This window comes from Bos indicus x Bos taurus, chromosome 1, assembly GCF_003369695.1.
Source record: "Bos indicus x Bos taurus breed Angus x Brahman F1 hybrid chromosome 1, Bos_hybrid_MaternalHap_v2.0, whole genome shotgun sequence".
NCBI classification, from domain to species: Eukaryota; Metazoa; Chordata; class Mammalia; order Artiodactyla; family Bovidae; genus Bos; species Bos indicus x Bos taurus.
In genome coordinates this window covers 124736972-124754175 of record NC_040076.1, presented here as the reverse complement: position 1 = coordinate 124754175, position 17204 = coordinate 124736972, and the positions used below count along the sequence as shown (strand labels likewise).

Genomic DNA, 17204 nt, shown 5'->3' with positions numbered 1-17204 from the left:
CCTGTCATGCTACAGTCCACGGACTGGCAGAGTCGGACACGACTGAGTGACTGAACTGAACTGAACTGAACGATACAGTTTTCAAGTGAAAGTGAAAGTCTCTCAGTCGTTTCTGACTCTTTGCGACCCCATGGACTGTATAGTCCATGGAATCCTCCAGGCCAGAATACTGGAGTGGGTAGCCTTTCCCTTCTCCAGGGGATCTTCCCAACCCAGGGATCGAACATTGCAGGAGGATTCTTTACCAGCTGAACCACAAGGGAAGCCCAGGAACACTGGAGTGGGTAGTCTATCCCTTCTCCAGGGAATTTTCCTGACCCAGAAATTGAACTGGGGTCTCCTGCATTGCAGGTGGATTCTTTACCAACTGAGCTATCAACAATTCTCCAAAGTCATGTATTTAACCTTTCCACTCTATTGCTAATTTACAGCATGGTGGATTAACCACTGCTTTCAAATTTCACTGTGAAGGGAGCAGGGTTAGTGCCAGACCCTCGGGGTTTGAGAGTAACTTTTGCTACCCTGGAGGCAGTGATTTAACTGAGTACAGTAGCTTACAGGACTGGTGTCCTTACAGTGAATTTGCTGGGGATGGCGGGTGGGGGATGTGGGGGTGGGGATAAGAGGCCATGCGTGGTACACACAACACCATGGTTACATATGACACCCTGGGGAGTCACTGATACTTTTCTTTGCCTTTGTCGCCTCATTTGTAAAAAAGATATGATAATTACATTAGTTTACCTTACTTATCTCAGGGTTGTCATAAGAATCATATTGTACAATAGATGTAGGAAGACTTCGTGAATGGTGAAGTGTAATTATCACAAAAAGAATCTTCTAAATCAGCTGTCTGATAGATGACATGTAGCTAGACTAGGTTTCTCATTATTTCCACTCAAGAGGACCTAAGTATTCTGGTGAAATTTGGAGCCAGTGCCGTGGTGTGAGCAAAACTGCAGCTAACAGACCAGGTGTTCTAATTCCCAGGTTCTCAAGCCCAGAGGCCTGCAAAGCACACCTTTTAGGGGTTCTTTATTGAGCCTGTTATCTAGCTGTCATTTAAAGTCATCCAGAAGGAAGACCCAGTTCTGCATATTTTGAAAAGCACCTGAACTCGATGGAAGGTGTCCATGTGTTTGCACAAAAGCACTGTTCCCCCTGCAGACTCTCCTGGGGGATCTGCAGATTCTTCTGGCAGAATCCCCACTGGGTTCAAGACCGTCATCCCCACTGCTCCCACATTCATCTCCACCCCCAGCATCCTAGAACCTCTATTACCATCCCTCTGACCCCTGACCCTGCCCTGACTAAGACCTGAGGCCCTGCTGGGGAAATTTTCTGGAGAACTTCTCCTCTATTACATTTTCAACCTATAGAAAACAGTTTTCCCATGTTCTCTTTCCTATTTATTTGAAAATTTTTCCACAATACTTTTCTTCAATTTTTAAAAACTTATTACTCCTGCAGGTGTTATTTGTCCTTAACGCTATCATATAAAAAAATTAACTTTGCTGTTGTATTATTTAATGTTTCAAAGTGGCTGAGAGTTGGGGAGGCCTGTTGGACCAGTTTGCTTTGAAAACTCGCCGGTTTACTCATTATGAGACCAGCAGCACGTAGCTGGCCCTGCAGCCGCAGGCCTCCTTCCTGTGCGTGCTCCTGACCCTGTTAGAGGCTCTGGCTCAGACCCAAGGGCTCTAGGTCAACACCTCTCAAGATCACAACGGTGAGATCTTAGCTACAGTCTGCCCCTTGAGAAGTTATTGGCGACGAAAGCCATCTGTACCAGGTCAGTTGTTCCAAACATTCATTAGCTCCCTTTAAAGGGAATTTAAGCAATTTTTTTATCCTTTAGAAATTCTTAATACTTAAGTACATTAACTTTAACTCTATTTAATACTAGCATTTGTGTGCTTTTTAATTAATATTTCATTCATTTTTAATGGCTTAATAAATCCTTTTAAAAGGCTAAAGGAAATATAGGCACAGGTGGGACAATTCTGCATTTAGTCTAAAGTAAGACAGCCTAGTCTCTTTTTTCCTGGCTGAATATAACCGATGCTTAGCTCTGTAACACTGTGTAAATTACTTAATCCCTTTGTATAATGGGGATGATAAGAGTACCTGGCTTTCTCCAAGGAAGTCCCTTTCACAGTTTAAGATGGTTCCCTTCTTTAACTCTCACCCCAAGGACCATTTAAGATTCAGTCCTACTAAAAATCAAGCATGTGAAATAGCAGAGGCTGAGAATGCCTGTGACCACGCATGAGCTTAAGGGTTTTAAAGCCAAGAGTTTTCTTCCATATTTTATGAGCAGAAACCTATGTGCAGCTCTTGTAAGTAATTCAAAATAATCAGCTATCTTTCATGGAAACTGTTGGTCTTATCACTGCAAGGGTGGGAAAGAAACACTCACATCAGGTCTATGTATTTCTACCCTGTACAAGGAGCATTTGTCTCCTGGGACGGGAAGTATACACGTGTACGTGCTCAGCTGTGTCCTACTCTTTGTGACCCCAGGGACTGTGGCCCTCCAGGCTCCTCTGTCCATGGCATTTCCCAGACAAGAATACTGGAGTGGGCTTCCATTCCCATCTCCAGGGGATCTTCCCAACCCAGGGATAAAACCTGTGTCTCCTGCTTTGGCAGGCAAATGCTTCACCACTGAGCCACCTGAGAAGCCCAAAGAAGTATGTATGTCTCTCATTAATCAACACGTAAATATTGACTTGCAACCACAGGAGTCAACTTTGAATGGTCTTCATACACTACTTACACGTGGTCACATCTGAGATGTGAGAAGGACCATCTCAAGTACACGAGAACCAAACATCCTTGGTTGCCATGGCAGCCATCCTTTGAGATAGCCTGCAGTGATTCTTGACCCTTGGTATCGACACCCTTGTGTAGTCCCCTCTCACACTGTACCAGTGCTGGTCTGTGTGATCAACAGAAGTGATAGTACATCCCGTCTGAGATTAAACAGTTACCACGGCCTCCATTTGGGTTGCTCTTTCTTTCTCTCACATGCATTATGCCATAATCTTTCAGTCTTTCTCTTAGATTGCTCTCTGAAGGGGAAGTTCAGTCATGACCAGCCCTATGGAGGAGAATGTGTGGCGTGGAAGTTAAACAGCTATGTGAGTGAGCTTTAAGTGGATCCTTTAGTCCTAGTGGGGTCCTCAGAGACTGCAGTGCTGGCCAACAGCTTAACTGCAAAGTCATGAGAGATCCTGAACCAGAGGGTCTCAGTGGTGATGAATGTTTGCCATATCAAGTAACAAAGTTGTTGGGTAATTTGCTACCCAGCAATGGATACTTGATAGTTACTTAAGTAACTTGTTAAGTCTAACTTGGTTTCACATCAGATCATCAGGAAACAACTTTAAAGAACTATTATATAATAGCAGTGGCTTTATGTAGTTAGGGATTACTGCTTTACTTTTAGCTTTTGTAGTTGGCAGCTTTTTAAAAGGTCAATTTGAAGGATAGTTTTGTGTCTTTCATAAGACTACAATCAAGAACATTGTCTATTATGTCACCCTACTTTTCACGTTTCAATAACAACACTGGCAGATAATTTGTGTATTTTCTTTAGCTGGCTTGGAGAACCGTGTAAACTGACACACTTCCCTTTTCACTTTGCTGCCAGGAAGCTCTGAACAAAGTTTAATGCCAAATTAAGTATCTAGTTATGGGCTACCCGGGTGGTGCAGTGGTAAAGAATCCTCCTGCCAATGCAGGGGATGCAGGTTTGATCCCTGGGTAGGGAAGCCACCCTGGAGAAGGGAATGGCAACCCACTCCAGTATTCTTGCCTGGGAAATCCCATGGACAGAGAGCCTGGCGAGCTACAGTCCTTGGGATTGCAAAAAGTCAGACATGCCTAAGCATGCATGCACTAAGTATCTAATTGGTGCCAGATACTCATCTTCTTATTTAAGAGATGTCTTATCTTTTACTTATTACCCTTTTTGAAAGTAAATGTTCCTTAGTCCCATAAATTAACTCAAGTCCTTTGTGGATATAATTAAGGCTAATTCAGATACTATGAGTTTGTTGAGTAATCGTTAGGTGCAAAGCAGGGTAGCAGGCCCTAGAAATACAAAGATGTTCGAACAAGACAAGAAGTAAGGTTTCGTTTTAAGGAGCTCAAAATCTAGTATTGAACAATTACATGGAGAGCCAGTCATAAAACCAGCTGACAGTCCTGTTCATCACAGGGTGAATAAAGCAGGATGAAAGTGTTGGGGAGAGACAAATGATTCCTGACTTGGGACAAAACCAAAACTGGACTCAATGAAGAGGGACAGGCTGGCATTACTACTCAGGGAAAACAAGAATCATCTAGGATTTCCCTGGTGGTCCAGTGGCCAGTGCAGGGGGCATGAACTTGATCCCTAGTCCAGGAGATTCCACATGCTGAGGGGGCAACTAAGGCTCTGAGCTGCAATCACTGAGCCCAGGCCCTTTAGTCTGAGCTCCGTAACAAGAGAAACCACTGCTTTGAGGAGCCTGTGCGCCACAACTAAAGAGAAACCCCCATGCACCACAGCTAGAGAGGAGCGCCCGCTCACCACGACTAGACAAAGCCTGTGTGCAGCAATGAAGACCCAGTGTGGCCAAAAACAAATAAAATAATTATTTAAAAAAGACTCATCTTGATTATGGGGAGAAGCTTAGTGTGGCTCAAGTAGGGGTGAAATGAAAGTGGAAGTGTATGGGGTACAAGTGAAAACAAGTAATATGCTTCTGACTACCAGGGAACACAGTGTATAGGGAAGAGATGGCAGCACAATAAAGGCCATTTTTTCCACATGAGTACTGATCAAATTAATAAATAGCTAACCTGCAAGGGAATAATAAAGCTATTTAAAAACAGTGTACAGCACTCCCACTCAGCGGTAATACTGCTGAGTTCTTGCACAACTAGAAAGAAAGAATAATTTAAAATTAGAAACGTGTCCAATTCTTATTAATTATCCACAGATCCTGTCACGTTTCCAAAAAGGGGCCCGCTGGTTGAAACAAGAGTTAGAGAGAATTCTGGAGGCCCTGCTTCCAGAAAAACCAGAAACCTCACAAAGATACAAACGCACCAATACAAAGCAAAAATGAAAGCCTTTTCTGCTCTTTTCTGTTGGTCTAAACCACATTGGAACCTACTGTGTTTACATTTATTCAATTAGTAGTATGTTTTCTTTACAAGACCTCGGATTACTCCCCCAAATAAATATGCTTCCCTTCAGTTCAGTTCAGTTCAGTTCAGTCGCTCAGTCGTGTCCGACTCTTTGCGACCCCATGAATCGCAGCACGCCAGGCCTCCCTGTCCATCACCAACTCCTGGAGTTCACTCAAACTCACATCCATCGAGTTGGTGATGCCATCCAACCATCTCATCCTCTGTCGTCCCCTTCTCCTCCTGCCCCCAATCCCTCCCAGCATCAGAGTCTTTTCCAATGAGTCAACTCTTCACATGAGGTGGCCAAAATACTGGACTGGGTCAAAAGAGCAGATTGTCATTCTGACCTTAGTGAGTTAAAGTGCCTAAACACTAAAGCATTCAGCAACTAACCAGATTAATCAGCCCTTTGCATATTTATTAGGAGCTTAATGGTAAATTATTTGATGGCACTCCACAAATTTTTGTACTTCTTCAGACCAGAAGCTACAAACTCAGGTGCCAGCAAGGCCACGCCTATAACGTAAAGGAACTAGCTGTGCAAATGAGGGCTGGCTGAGGACTCCCTGTTTTCAGTTGTAGCACAGGCATGCTTTTCTGGTTATTTTTATTTGTCTGTAAGAGACACTGAAAATCTTAACCATAATGTAAGATTGGCTAATTTTTAAATGTTAGAAATGAAAACAAGATTTTGAACACTGTGTGGACTGAACATGTGCCTGCACGTGGGTTATGACCAGTAGAACGTATGTTTGTAACTTCAGCCTTAGGCACTTATATTAGCAGATGTTATCTTTGGCACATATTAAGAAATTGTTCAGAAACCACTTTTAAGATGTGCATTTGTTTTCAATGACTTTATGACATCGCCTAGTGCTGATGGGAGGACACAGCAGTGTTAGGGAAGTTAGGTGCCCTCAGAAAGTTGTTAATAGGTGATTCATGCATCCAGCAGAATGAAACTAATATAGAGTCCCTTCCTGTATTAGTGCATATAAGTTTATACATAAACTATAACAGCTTCTTGAACTCATGGCTGAATGCAAAATAAAGAAATGGAAATTCCCAAGAGTAAGAAACAAAAGGAAAACGGAAAGCAAGAATAAGCCCCACTTGATGTTACTAAAAAAAAACAAAAAACAACACAAAACCCTCACCAAAGACAAATTTGTGTGCTTTCTTTAACTGACCGGAAAGAGAATTCAAAGCAATATCCTTCACTTTTCATTCTAACTTTGTTTAATAAAAAGATTTAAAAATATATACGTAGTTTAGAAAGAGAAACCACTGTGAAGGAGAAGCAGGAAAAAAAATTAAAAAGGGAGAACTAGAACCAAAACAAACAGAAACAGCAGCATAGTCTGAAATACCCTCTTAAACAGCTACATTTAAAATAATTAATAATACATTAATATATATAACATAATGAAAATACATAGCCAATTTTAAAAAGAAACAAACCAAAATCTACAAAGTAAATGCTAACTGCTCAGTCATTTCCAACTCTTTGTGACACCACTGACTGTAACCCACCAGACTTCTCTGTCCATGGGATTTTCTAGGCAAGAATACTAGAGTGGGTTGCCATTTCCTTCTCCAGGGGATCTTCCTGACCCAGGGACTGAACCCAGGTCTCCCCCAGTGCAGGAAGATTCTATACTGTCTGAGCCACTAGGGAAGCCCCCCAAACTCAGCTAACACAGTTCAAAAGAGAATTAGAGAACAGGATCCAAGTCAATCATTCAAATAATATAAAGAGGGAAAAAAAATAAAATAATAAGACACATGCAGAATAAATTGAAAAGATCCAACATATATCTAATAACAGTTTTAAAAGAAAGAAAAGAGACAAGGGAGAGACTACATTCTAGGAGAATTTTTATATAATTGGATAATCATATTAAGTTCTGAGTGGAATAAACTAAAATTAATGCACACATTCAGAAAACTAAGATCATGGCATCCGGTCCCATCACTTCATGGCAAATAGATGGGGAAACATTAGAAACAATGAGAGACCTTATTTTTGGGGGGCTCCAAAATCACTGCAGATGCTGATTGCAGCCATGAAATTAAAAGATGCTTCTTGGAAGAAAAGCTATGACCAACCTAGACAGCATATTGAAAAGCAGAGACATTACTTCACCATCAAAGCTATGATTTTTCCAGTAGTCACGTATGGATGTGAGAGTTGGACTATAAAGAAAGCTGAAGGCCGAAGAACTAATGCTTTTGAACTGTGGTGTTGGAGAAGACTCTTGAGAGTTCCTTGGACAGCAAGGAGATCAAACCAGTCAATCTTAAAAGAAATCGATCGTGAATATTCATTGAAAGGACTGATGCTGAAGCTGAAACTCCAATACTTTGGCCACCTGATAGGAAGAACTGACTCATTAGAAAAGCCCCTGATGCTGGGAAAGATTGAAGGCAGGAGGAGAAGGGGACGACAGAGGATGAAATGGTTCTATGGCATCACCGACTCGATGGACATGAGCTTGAGCAAGCTCTGGGTGTTGGTGATGGACAGGAAAGCTTGTCATGCTGCGATTCATGGAGTCGCAAAGAGTCAGACATGACTGAGTGACTGAACTGAACTGAAGGCACACTTAGACATGCTGTAGTGAAACTGCACAATTACAATACATAAAAAGAAAACCAAAATCAACCAGAGAGAAAAGACAGATCAGCTTTAAAAATGATGATGGTCACAGAGTATATTTTTAATCAATAGTGACAAAGTTCAAAATACAATTTTCTAATACATCCAAAGTTCTGAGGGAAAATATTTGTCAACTTCGAATTTTATGGCTAGATAAACTGTACTTCAAAAGTGAGGACAAAGTAAAGAAAATTTTAAGCCAAAGACTAATAATTTACTGGAAAATTACTACTACTGAAGTAATTTGCCAAAAATCTCATGCCTTTAGTAAAATAATCATTACAGGAAAAGTTTTAGAAAAAAGAAAGCTGGACACAGAAGAAAGAGCAGGTTTATGAAGCAATGTTAATGAAAGAAACTATTAAATGTAAGATAAACCAAAATAAGCATTAATTGTAACGACAATAATTATTTGATTAAAAATGAGGTGGAATTAAAATAATGCATAATTAATCACATGAATGATGGAAGGAGTAAGAAGAGTTAAAGCATTTTCATTTTTTGGTGTTATCCAGGATGATGCTAGAGATATTTATTTGTTTTGGACTTTGTTAATTACAGATGCTATGTGAATTATATATTTAAAATTTAAGGATAATGACAAAGGTAACAAAAGAAACTGAAATGAATCACTTCACACTGTAGAACAAAAATATAAAAGAGACATAGATCATTCAATAATTCAAATGAAAGCAGAAAAGGAGAAAATAGGAAGTATTGAAAAGTATTTACATCAAAAGTACAAAGTAAGGTATATGTGTGCATGCATCTGTGTGTGCAAACAGAGATGAAAATGACATGCTCTACTGGCCTATTTCACCATTTAGATATATATATTTTGTATGTAATAATATATAGTAAACTGTACATCATATAATGCGTAATATATGTATTATGTATTACATTAATATTATACATAAACTTCTCACATGAGCACAAAGACACACACACACACACACACACACACACAAAGATTTTAATTTTGTAATGGCAAAAAGATGGCAACAACTTAAAGGCCCATTGATAGGAAAATACACAAATTTTAATACATTTATATTTTAGTAAATAAAATTTTTAATTAAAATTTAATTTTAATATATTTATATCATGAACTCAGTAGTTAACATGAGTGGATTATACCTAGAATTACGAATATGGATAAATCATAAAAAAAAGATGATGGCAAGTGGAAAAAGCAAGTTTTAAAAGAATAACATAGCAGACATCATGATTAGCTACTCAAGAGTTAACAGTCCCCCTTTTTCCTGGTGACTTTTTCTAAGGAAGTTGAAAAGCTAAAATATTCGATAACTTGCCCCTCTTGCAGCAAAAGGTATATCAGTTCTAGCAAATGAGATGAATGCAATTCTCTCTGGGTGTTTTTCCTTTCCTAAATAAAATGACAAAAGTTAGAAAGAAAAAGGTTTTGAGTGTGCCTTTCCTCTCTGTCCCCCCTGGAATATGAACTGAGGTTTCATAGACAACTAGCCAGCAGGTGAAGAGTTACCCAGGGACGGTGCAGAGTGTGACACATGACATCACTATCCTCTCTGATGATGCCACTGAGCCATGGGATCAGAACAGGACCCACTTTCCTTAGACTTCTTGTTTTGTGAGACAAATAACACTCATTATTTAGTATCCTATAGCGTATTTTTCTGTCACTTGCTGCTGAACACAACCTAATTGAAATAAATAAGTACAGTAAAATACTATTTTTGTAAATTTTTACATAAAATGTACAGAAATGTGTTATATAATATATACAGATACATACAGACATAGGACATAATTAAGAAATGGTTGAGAAGGACAAGCAATGACTTTAGGGTAGTAGCTACCTTCAGGGAGAAGGAAAATGGGGAAGGAAGAGAATTGGAAGGAAAAGGACTAAATAGTAGTTATATTTTTTATTCCTTAAAAAAGAGTCTTAAGGTAAAATCAATCTTTTGGAAAAAAATCTGAGTAATGGGTACATTTTTTTCTGTATACATCTATGTAGTTGAATCACTTTAAATATTTTTCTCTAAAACAAATGTGAAATCATGCCAATTTTCTAGTAATCTATGATGGAACATGTTTTATTATGTCTGTTGTATGCGGTGTTCTATAACTTCCTTATCCAACCTATTTCCACACTCCAGTGAGTTAAAGTAAGGATGAAGATAAGTCTATTTTCAATCAATCTGTTCAGGTTCAGATTTGCTCCAAGTGTAGTAAATGACCTAAGAGAACAGATATCTGGGAAACTTTTATGCTGCAACAGACTGAGTAAATAAAAACTGTGGAGAGTGTTCCAAGAAATAAGAAAGCATGATGACTGGCAGCTGGAGTCAGTGTAAGCAAAAATATAGGATAATGACAAGCCTGAAGAAATCTCAGATCATGGGCCAATTTGCCATAGGGCAAGCCAGCTTAGAATCAATATTTTTTCAATTACATTTAAACACTGTTTCACAATCTAGTATTTGGACAGCAAGTTAGCAGTGTTGTAGTTATTAATTTTTAGCAAAATTTTGGCTGTATGAAATATGTATTCTCATAGGGAAAAAATGAAAAAAAAAAAATTTGGAGTGCAGAGGGTATGAAATGAAAAGTGAAAGACTCTTCCTCCCTCTCCAGGCTCTTAATTCACACTCCCAGAAGTGCTATTAATATTTCTTCTGCTTCTAGAACTTTTATGCATGGATTACCAAATATATAACTCTCATTTTTTTAGAATAAATATGAAATAATATCATAGGTATTATTCAGTAAGTTGCTTTTTAACTTAAAGTAATATATTGAATATCTACCAAATTAGCTCATATATAACTATCTCGTTCTTTTCGACAGTGGCAAATATTCTATAAAGTTATCACATCTATTAAAGCAAGTCTATATTGGTAGACATTTAGGTCATTTTAAATTCTTTGTTTTTACAAATAATGTTGTAATAAGTATCCTCTTTTCCCTAAAGATATGCCACTTTTATCATATCCAAAATTCCCACAAATGTTTGTGTGGATTTTTCTAACTCTAGTCTTCCATACGGAGAAGGCGATGGCACCCTACTCCAGTACTCTTGCCTGGAAAATCCCATGGACGGAGGAGCCTGGTAGGCTGCAGTCCATGGGGTCTCGAAGAGTCGGACACGACTGAGTGACTTCACTTTCACTTTTCACTTTCATACATTGGAGAAGGGAATGGCAAGCCACTCCAGTTTTCTTGCCTGGAGAATCCCAGGGACTGGGGAGCCTGATGGGCTGCCGTCTATGGGGTCGCACAGAGTCGGACACGACTGAAGTGACTAGCAGCAGCAGCAGTTTTCCATAAAGCTGCCAGCCTTTTCCTTCACACAAACGTTGATGGCTAGAGTCTCATAATACATTTAGTATCTGGTAGATCTTATACCTGAGTGTTACTCAGGACTTCCAGAATTTTCCTTGAATGTTTATTTTTCCAGATAAGCTTTAGCATCATTCTACTAAGTTTAAAATATCCAGTCTGTTTCTCTGAGCAGTCAGCCATTATCACACACTCCACCTGTAAAGGATTTACTGAGGAAATTGAGGCAGGGAGGTTCTAGACTGGGGACAGCAGGCACAGAGGAGGAAGAGTGGGATACAGAACTGAATAGAGGTCGGGTAAATAGAAGCCCATATGACAAACTGTGAGAGCCCTTAGATCCTTTACCATGCGTTACTCCCAGCATGATAGTAATCTACTTATACCTCTGGTTAGAGGGACTATTGGAGAAAGCAATGGCAACCCACTCAAGTACCCTGGCCTGGAAAATCCCATGGACGGAGGAGCCTGGTAGGCTGCAGTCCATGGGGTCTCAAAGAGTCGGACACGACTGAGTGACTTCACTTTCACTTTTCACTTTCATGCATTGGAGAAGGAAATGGCAACCCACTCCAGTGTTCTTGCCTGGAGAATCCCAGGGATGGCGGAGCCTGGTGGGCTGCCGTCTATGGGTCACACAGAGTCAGACACAACTGAAGTGACTTAGCAGCAGCAGAGGGACTATTTGTAGATGCTCACTAATTCACAGGTACTTAGATTTGGAGCTGCCCCCAAATAAAGGCCAGATTCCCCAATTAGCCTACAATAAGACTCACCAGTTGACAGTCTAGACTTGCTTCTAGCCCATTTCCTGGGCCTTAATCTTCCAAAACCTATTATTAGTATTCTGAGGCAAGTGAAAATATTGCATTCATGAAACAAGAATAGGACCCTAGAAAAAGAAACAATCAAAAACAAGAAAGGGCTTTTAGAAAGAAAAATATAAGAGCCGAAATGAAAATTTCAAAATTGGAACATACAGTTGAGCAAATCTCCTTGAATAAATGCAAGTGGGGAGAGTCCTAAAAGAGTAGGTGCTTAAACAGTTTTTGATGCTTCAGAGAAGAAGGCCAAGTTCTTGTAAAGCACAGCTTGGATAGAACCAAAAGGAAAGGTGAGGCAGGCTTGTTGAGTCAGTGGGATGGGAGTCAGTGGGATGGAAGTCAGTTTACAGGGGTTAAGGTGGGCTTTGAGAAAGTAGAGTAGTACAATTCATGTACTCGTGTTGGTGATGCAAGGAAGAAGAAAAATACGTTCATAGTAAAAGTACATAGAGACAAGCAAAAGTTCTATTTAAGGAGGGGAAATAAGGGCATAGCTTAAAGAAAACAATAAAGGAGATGATACAGAATAAGTGATACACAAAATAGAGGAAGATATGAGCTTAGAGATAAAGCCTTAAAATGGACACAAAGGGATGAGAATCCAAGTGAAGACAGTCACTCTAGCAAGAAGGGTGGTTTATCTGATACTAACGAAAAGATTAAGAAGACTTTGGGATTGACATTCACACACTATTGATACTATGTATAAAATGGATAACTAATGGGAACCTACTGAATAGCACAGGTAACTCTACTCAGTGCTCTGTGGTGACCTAAATGGGAAGACAATCCAAAAAAGAGGGGATGTATGTATATATATCGGAGAAGGCAATGGCACCCCACTCCAGTACTCTTGCCTGGAAAATCCCATGGATGGAGGAGCCTGGTGGGCTGCAGTCCATGGGGTCGCTAAGAGTCGGACACGACTGAGCGACTTTACTTTCACTTTTCACTTTCATGCATTGGAGAAGGAAATGGCAACCCACTCCAGTGTTCTTGCCTGCAGAATCCCAGGGACTGGGGAGCCTGGTGGCTGCCGTCTATGGAGTCGCACAGAGTCAGACATGACTGAAGCGACTTAGCAGCAGCAGCAGCAGCATGTATATATATAAGGCTCCCCAGGGGGTGCAGTGGTAAAGAATCTGTCTGTCAACGAAGGAGACAGGAGAGACGCTGGTTAGATCCCTGGGTGGGGAAGATCCCCTAGAGGAGGACATGGCAACACTCTCCAGTATCCTTGCCTGGAAAATCCCAAGGACAGAGGAGCCTGGCAGGCTACAGTCCATGGGGTTGCAAAGAGTTGAACATAACTGAGAACACACATATGTATATGTATAGCTGATTCACTTTGCTGTACAGCAGAAACAAACACAACATTATAAAGCAACTATACTCCAAAAAATTTTTTAAAAAAGATATTGCCAATTTCAAAGAGCAGAAAAAAAATTAAAAAACAAGGTAAAGTTAGGATAGATGGTATGTTAAAGTCTGGTTGATTGTATAAAAGTCAACTTATAAGTGATGACTTGGGTATTACTATAAGTCAACGACTGAAGAAATTCAGAAGGAGGGGGAAAGAATCAGAGGCTTAAGGAGCATATAATAGATCTGAAACATATTAAATGGCAGAACACTTGGGGCTCAGGATGAATCACTCTCTGAATCCTCATGAGAGACAGACACTTGCAGCAAAACTTTAAAGGGACCCAATAAAGGTGATTGGACATAGTTCACAAGAAATTTGTTAAATAAGATAGTTCAGTCAAAAGAATGAATTGCTGAAAATAATAATCAAAAACACGTTTTTACCCACAAACAGGTAACCTGGTGCTCCTTCAGCTTATTTTATCATGTTTTATTTTAAAATATTCTTGTTAATTTCCAGAATATTTTTTCTTTTTCCTTAAATTTTCAATATCTATTTTTATCATTATTATTGTACCTATTTGTAATAGAAAAATTTATCAAAACACACACACACAAATAAAACTAATATCCAACAATAGATGACTGGTTAAACATTCTCAAACACTAAATATGGTATAATATCATTTCTGAATAAGGTATATATGTATATGTTTTGCATATGTATGAGCAAAAAATGTTATATTTATAATAGTGGTTGTCTCTTAAGTAGGTTGGATCATGGTGGGGGTTCTGATGTATATCTTTTTGTTTCTCTGCAATTTATGATTTGTATCTAAGGTACATAAATTATTTTTATGTATAGATGAAAAGAAATAAAAACACAAAAAAGGAAAAGTACTAAAATCTTTTAGACTTGGCCTTTTAGATACTTTCCTTTAATTTATAAAATTGGAGTTAATTCTTAGTCAAGTGTGTCTACTTAGCAGTGAGGCCTGTTCTGTGGTCTCCTTAAATACTGCCTCATGCCTTTTATACAAAAAGCTATAAAGTTATGATAGACTGAAGGGAAATATTCTTTTTCTTTGTTTACCCTCAATCCATTAAAAACTTTTTCAAACAATTATGGCAGGCATAACCCCCAACTATTGAGTTTTTAGGTTCTTTTTCAACGTAGCATATATATATTTTAACATTTAGTTTCTCTGTATTCTGGGAGATGGGATGATGTGGGAGTGAAGAAAGGTGGAAGAAACAGCAAAAAAACAAAAAGAAGTAATCAGAGGAGAACAAAGGACTGTAAAACTGATCTGCTGCTGCTGCTAAGTCGCTTCAGTCCTGTCTGACTCTGTGCGACCCCATAGACAGCAGCCCACCAGGCTCCGCCGTCCCTGGGATTCTCCAGGCAAGAACACTGGAGTGGGTTGCCATTTCCTTCTCCAATGCATGAAAGTGAAAAGTGAAAGTAAAGTTGCTCAGTTGTGTCCGACTCTTCGAGACCCCATGGACTGCAGCCCACCAGGCTCCTCCATCCATGGGATTTTCCAGGCAAGAGTACTGGAGTGGGGTGCCATTGCCTTCTCCTGATCTAGGGCACTTCAAAAATCAAGCTGCTACATGAAAAAAAAAAAAAAAGGAATATTCATTTATGGAAAAATATTATTGTATTCAAAAGATCAGCTTATTTGTAGTCAGTTGGTCTTTAAAGTAGTTTTAAATTGGATCCTGTCTTGCAAGATGACAAGGAAGTGTCCTAGTGCTTAGGAGCATGACTGGGTTGATTCAGAGTGAATCTGGGTTGGAAAAAGCAAGAGGTTAAGGACAGCAATATTATAGAGGTCAGCATGAACCAATTGGAGATAAGCAGGGAATACTTTTGGAGAAGGCAATGGCACCCCACTCCAGTACTCTTGCCTGGAAAATCCCATGGATGGAGAAGCCTAGTAGGCTGCAGTCCATGGGGTCGCTAAGAGTCAGACACGACTGAGCGACTTCAGTTTCACTTTTCTCTTTTCATGCACTGGAGAAGGAAATGGCAACCCACTCCAGTATTCTTGCCTGGAGAATCCCAGGGACGACGGAGCCTGGTGGGCTGCCGTCTATGGGGTCTCACAGAGTCGGACACGACTGAAGCGACTTAGCATAGCATAGCATAGCATAGGGAATACTTTTAAGTCAAAGCTTCCAGTCGATCATCAGTGTTGCATGCCGGCTAAGTTGCTAGTCGTGTTCTACTCTTTGCAATCCTAAGGACTGTAGCCCACCAGGCTCCTCTGTCTATGGGATTCTCCAGGCAAAAATAGTGGAGTGGTTTGCCGTGCCCTCCTCCAGGGGATCTTTTTGACCCAGGGATTGAGCCTTAGTCTGTCTCCTGCATTGGCAGTAGGGTTCTCTACCACTAGCACCACCTGGGAAGCCCATCAATGTTAGAAGTATCTAAAAGACAGGTGATGAGTGCTGGACTCCACCCCAAACAGCATCCCAGCCTGCCCCGCACAGGGTACATCCCTGCAGAGCTACACTGGCGTTCTCTCCAGGCACGACAGTGATGGCCACTGGCAGCACGAGCTTGAAGAGACGTGTGTAGCACTGCGTATAGCAGCACAGCTGTTAATCTTTGCATTTTCAGCCTGTTTCAAGGTCCCAAACCCTGAACCCTTGTGAATATGCATGAGTGCAGCCCAGTTAGACAGAATATTGTCTGCAAGGTAGAAGCAAATCCTAGGCAATCCTATTGCCTTCAGACAGTCTCTCCCACTCATGGGCTAATCTTATATAAATGAGCAAGCATCTGGTCTGGCTTGCAATCACACTGACCTTCAGGGCGGAGCCCTTGTACTCTGACAGGTTTGCAAGAGAAACCCCGGGGTTAGGATGCCAGATTGCCAGTACAGAAGCAGAATTGAAAACAGAGGTTAATAATTGTTTCTTTGAGGCGATTTCAAGGTTCTCCAACAGAACTGTCTGTTTATCAAACCTCCATTTCATAGTATCCTTTTGTTTATAGAAAAACAGACCAAAATCCCTGCAACTAGTCTGAGCAGATTTTAAATGACATGCACAGGAATCCCCAGCTAATTTACACCTAGTTATAGTTTCATACATGCCAGAGGGCAAACTCCATGACACTTCTCACTGAAATATTCCAGCCTGCCATTTAGGGAGGAAGACTGTGATTTCAATTTGAACATTATATGTAAACAAAAGGAGTTTCCTTACTAGCAACTTACTTAAAGAACTGCCTTAGAAACCTAAAGCACTTTAAGAAAGCTAAATCAGACCAATATGGACTTTTTTTCCCCCCTAATGTAGGAAAAAAAAAAGAAAATAACTCAGCAGGGGCTGAAATATGTGACAAACAATTTGGAAGCAGCTGTGCTGATTGCGATAGTCTCCCAATAACATACTGCTTGTATTTTCTTCTCAGTTTGATTCCTTGACTCCAGGAAGTATTGAAAAGATACAAAACATTTTCTTATGGCAAGGTGCTTTTACTGTGATCAATTACCTTTCCTTCTGTAAGCTCTGCTGTGGTTAGTCACAGGATTAATGTCTAAGAAGGCAGAGGGGCCAGGGCCCTGAGTTATGCCTATCTTTTTCTTTTTTCTCTTCTTTTCAAAATGCACCTTCAAATTGAAAAGGGTGTAAAAGGAATTCCAAATATCAATAGCAATGATTAATTTTCTGGCAGTTATGGATAAAAATTTACTAACAAGAAAATTAAATATAGAACCATAAAGAATTTATGAAAGTTACTGTACTTTTAATGTTTGAAGCCTTGCCCTCCAGTCTTCAAAGTATATTAAAACCTCTCAAATTTTGCAATTAAATCTTATGACCATGAG

The 17204-nt window shown here is 39.9% G+C and overlaps 1 protein-coding gene across 2 annotated transcripts in view; it reads right to left on the bottom strand.

The window, feature by feature from the left end:
* Positions 1–17204, bottom strand: part of SLC9A9 (solute carrier family 9 member A9) — a 665191-nt gene that overhangs the window by 378713 nt on the left and 269274 nt on the right. The window lies entirely within an intron of this gene.